Here is a 5,176-nt window from a genome sequence, read left to right as displayed (position 1 = left end):
CTCTTTCACCGATTATTGTATATTTTGATAGCCAAACCACAATAACAAAGGTGAGGAGTCATAAATACAATCAAAAGATCAAACGACACATCCAAGTTAGACTGAAGTCTATAAGGTCATTAGTGTCAGACAGAGTAATGGGCATTCACTTTGTGGGAACAAAGGACAATGTAACTGATCCTTTGACGAAAGGATTGAATCTGTCACAAGTTCATAAGTCCATATTGGGGATGGGACTAAAAACCCATTAGTGATGTATCTACGACGGCAACCCAACCTTTTGAGTGGAAATCCCACAAAGAAGGTTCAATGTGGTATCAACAAGTTGTAAGGGTATGTCAGAGCACCAAATAGACTGATACGTTGTATCTGGAGTCTGTCCCCTGAAATTCTGGAAGGTGCTGCTACTGCAAGTATAGTAAGAGTTTATCTCTGAATTGGGTCAAGTCTTACAAGACGAGATGCTAGCAGTGCATCCTTGGAGACGCCCAACTAAGTGATTGTCGTTGTTTGGCTGCAACTAAGGAATTGGGTTATTCCTAAAAGTATTCATGAAAAGGATCACGACATATGGCCTAAGTGTCAACCCTAAAGATCAACACAAAGCCGGTGGCTTTTTGTTACTGACAGACATTGTCACACTCATAAGCTTAAATTCAAGGTTTAGTTCCATTTGACCTGGTGACAACTGACGTCAGATAACTTAGATAATGATTCAAACCGGAAGGTACCATTGTTAAAAGCAAATCACAAAAACTTGAGTTCAAATCTATGAGTTTATGGGGGATTGTTGAATTTGAATTTTCAAATACAGAACCCAAAATTTGAAGTCCAAATTACTTCTCATCATGGCCATTATTCATGCATTACACATCCGTGTTTTTGACCAAAAATTGAGTGTTTTATTTGGCCAAATTAAGGCCTTTATGGCTGATTTCATAACCCTCTCTATGGTTGGCTTTTTGGAATTCCTATATAAAGGCATGTCATTCTTCACTTGGAACCCACAACACAAAAGAGCAAACAACAATTCTAGTTGAGATTTTCTCCCCCTTCTCTCCCGGCCTCTATAGTTTTCTTTTCGTTAAAGATTTGAGCTATAAAGTTTTGATTATGAGCTTTTGAGTGTTTGATCGAGGTGTTCTTCGGTATAGTGCTAAAATTGAAAGAATTGTAACCGTCTTATCCTGGGAGAAATTACGTTGAACCCGGTGCACCTCTGATACGGAGTGTATATTTTCTTTAAGGCAAGCAGTAATTCTGCGATTCGGTTAAATTAACGACTTCAATTGGACTGAGAATTGTTACGATACAGCTCTCGTTGTAAGTTTTCAATTTAAATTTCTTGTCACAAATAACGTTTCTAATTGCTTTAAATTATTTGTTCCAACGTGGCTTTAATTGCTTTTGATTTCTAAATCCGATTGTAATATTTCAAAACGTCGTTTCGATTACTTGAAACCAAAAAATTTTCCAACAGAGATTGCTTCATTTTTCCATAAAGAATAACCCATGTCGCTGAGGGCACTAATCGCATCTTATCACCTGCAATAGATTGCTTAACACAATTTCCAAACAAAACATAGGTAGGATGCAGATAAGGTATAGGTAATATTTATAGATGCAGAAATAAAAGTGCCATAGCAAGCAAAAACTTAGAAGGCTAGCTCTAAAATGAATTTGTACAAAATTATCTGGACAGAAGCATGCAAGGATTTTAAGAACTAACTACAGCAGCAATGCCACCATCACATAACAAAGTAGATAAATTAATTTGTAAATGATCAGCAGTGTGCAGCAATGATGTTAAAGTTTAAGTATGGGGAACAGAGTATATTCATGGCAATAAATTAGAGAAGGAAAAACTAGACTTTATTCATTTAAAAACTCTAGTACTTTATTCATCTAAACTCTCTTGTACTAAAATTACAGAAATGTGAAACTATATATAAAGAATAGAGTTCTAACTAAGAAGAAAAGTAACTCACTTTGAACTCTAGTTGGCAACAGATTCAACAAAAATTAAACACTAGAATACTAATAAAAAACAAATTTTGAGAACAAAAGGATAAGTACGAGCAGAACTTTCAACAGCCCCCCTCAAGATGGAGCCGAGGAAGCGAGGCCCAGCTTGCAAAGGAATCGTCTAAAGTCAGCAGTAGGTTGTATCCGGATGGCAGCATTGTTATCGCATTAGAAGGGAATGTGTAGAGAAACAGAGACATGAAACAGAATGAAGGATCAAGAGCCTAAAAACCCAAGGCCTACTAAGACCAAAGGCCACAACCACTTCACGGTTGCACAAATCACTCAAAGCCACAAAGGCTTATAGAACAACAAAAGCTCCACCAATATTCAAAGCCACAAAGGCTCATAGAACCACAAAGGTCCTACCAATATTCAAAGCCACAAAGGCTCATAGTTACACAAAGGCTCTACCAATATTCAAAGCCACTAAGGCTCATAGAACCACAAAGGCTCTATCAATATTTAAAGCCACAAAGGCTCATAGAACCACAAAGGCTCTACCAATATTTAAAGCCACAAAGGGTCATAAAACCACAAAGGCTCTACCAATATTCAAAACCACAAAGGCTCATAGATCGATTTTGTCGAAGTCCCGTCGATGAACGCAGTTTCATGCGGCGGCGCTCTAGGGCTTCAAAGGCAGCGAGCAATTATGTCAACGGATGCGTGCTAGGGTTTCAAAGGCAGCGGGCAAATATGTCAGCGGCAGCGTGCAAGAGTTTTAAAGAGGACCCCCCCCCTTTTTTTTGGAGAAACCTACTCTGATACCATATTAAAATTTGAAATGTGGGAAACAGAGTATATTCATGACAATAAATTAGAGAAGGAAAAACTAGACTTTATTCATCTAAAAACTCTAGTACTTTATTCATCTAAACTCTCTTGTACTAAAATTACAGAGATGTGAAACTATATATAAAGAATAGAGTTCTAACTAAACAAGAAAAGTAACTCACTTTGAACTCTAGTTGGCAACAGACTCAACAAAAGTTAAATACCAGAATACTAATAAAAAATAAATTCTGAAAACAAAAGGATAAGTACGAGCAGAACTTGATAAATACAAGCAGAACTTTCAACAAGTGATACAAAAGTTTTAGAAAGCCACATCAACCATGCCAAACTACCAATAAAATAGATTGGCACCTCCTATGTTCCAGATAAAGCCCAGGTAATATATGTAGATGCAAAAAAATAAGTGCCACAACAAACAAAAGGTTAGAGGGCTAGCTCTAATACGAATTTGTACCAAAGTTTCTTGAGTAAGGCATGCATAAATCCTAAAAACAAACAACAGCAGCAATGCCTCCATCACGTAACAAAGGAGATTATATAATTTACAAATAATCGGCAGTATGCAACAAGCAACCAACAGAGTACCTAATATCTCAGCACATAGACGAGGGAAACTAGGAGTACTAAGCTTGTGAAATCCTGAGGTTAGAAGTGCTAATAGAGTCCAAATGCAAAATACCTTCAATCTTACAATTGATTTGTATCTTTGGAAAGAAGTGTGAAATGATTAGCTAAGCAGACAATGTAGCATAGGTTGCCTTCTCTATATATGTGAGTGACTTTTGTTTCAAGGCACAATAGGAGCTTTTTTATTTTCTCGACAAGAACTTGGAGGTGCCAAGCACCTTAACTGAGCAGAGAGTAGGTGAATGATATTAAGTGCATCAAGTTCAATCCAAACGCGAGGGAAGCCTTTCTCAAGAGAGATTTGGAGCCCTCTAAATAGAGCTTGAAGCTCAGCAACTGTGTTAGTAGTGGATCCTAGAAGTTCGAGGAAGACCCAGAAGACCTCTCCCTTGTGATTTTCTCAGAAGAGCACCAGTTCCCGCAACACTAGGGTTGCCTCTTGAAGCACCACCAATGTTGAGCTTGATCCATACGGGGTCTAGTTTGAGCCAGGTCACCAGGACAACTTTCGGGAGCTTGGACATTTGGAGTGGGGGATTAGAGAGGGAGTAAGCAGCAAACTGATCTCCCTTCAAGTGTTCTGATCTCTAGAGTTTGCATCTTGTAATGGTGTGCAGATGTTCCATTGTTTTAGTTATAATGAGTCTGGCTTCGAACTTGACACCCCTATGTTTGGCATCATTTCTTACAATACAGATGCACTATGATACCAGCAAAGGAAGGAGTTCTCTGATATGTAGATGCTGAGTTTCTCTGATTTTCCAGGCTTGAATGGAGGGAATGATTGAGTTGACGTTGGAGAGCTTGATCTGAAACTTGTTAGCAAAAAATTCCAGACTTGTAAAGACTTACCATTAGAGAGAAAGATGTGCTTTGTTTTGTCTTCACTAGTACAACAACATTTGGAACCCAGGGAAATTCCTTTCTTTTTAAGTCTGGTCTCCACTGGTATCCAATTATTAAAGAGTCTCCATAAAAATTCAAAGGTTGTAGGAGTGAGCAAGGGGAAGTATATCTTCTTGAACAGACTAGATTCAGGTTTATGATCCCTAATGTTCTCCCAGGTTAAGGGAGTTTTAAAGCTCCCAGTAGTAGACATCTTCCCAAAAGGTGTGTCCTGATGGCCTTGTGTGATAGGGACAACTATGATCTTGTCCACCAGGTCAAGGGGTAAATTAGCGGAAAGTCTCTAAAGGTTCCATGCTTGGTCTTGCCAGTACTAGTACACTGGTGTATGCATGTGAGTTTCAAGTTCAACCAAATTTGACAAAGGGTCTTCTGTTAACCACCATCAGACCAAAATGAGACTGATCCAGAACCCATACTCCAAAAGATATTAGCTCGTGCTTCTGTCTTGACTTTGCACAATCTTTTCCAAATTGTGGAATCATTTTTGGTGACTTTAGCATTTCCAGGAGATTCTCCTCTGTAGTATTTGTTGTGAGTGTATTGAGCCCATAGGATATTTGTTGTCTGAATCTCCACTAAAGTTTGAAAGAGAAAGACTCCATCACATCTTTTAGATTTCTTATTCTAAGCCCCCTTCTTCATGTGGGAAACACACGTTTTGTCATTTTGTCCAGTGTATTTTCCATTGGTTGGGGGATTATCGCCAAAAGAATTTAGCAAAAAGTTGCTCCAACTTGTGAATGATGCCCACAGGGGGGTTGAGAACCTGCATCAAATAAATAGGCATAGAAGATAGAGCACTTTTAATAAGGAGAAG

The sequence above is a fragment of the Sesamum indicum genome, linkage group LG1, assembly GCF_026168435.1.
Source record: "Sesamum indicum cultivar Baizhima isolate 11 linkage group LG1, ASM2616843v1, whole genome shotgun sequence".
NCBI lineage: Eukaryota > Viridiplantae > Streptophyta > Magnoliopsida > Lamiales > Pedaliaceae > Sesamum > Sesamum indicum.
Note: the sequence above shows the minus strand (reverse complement) of the source record.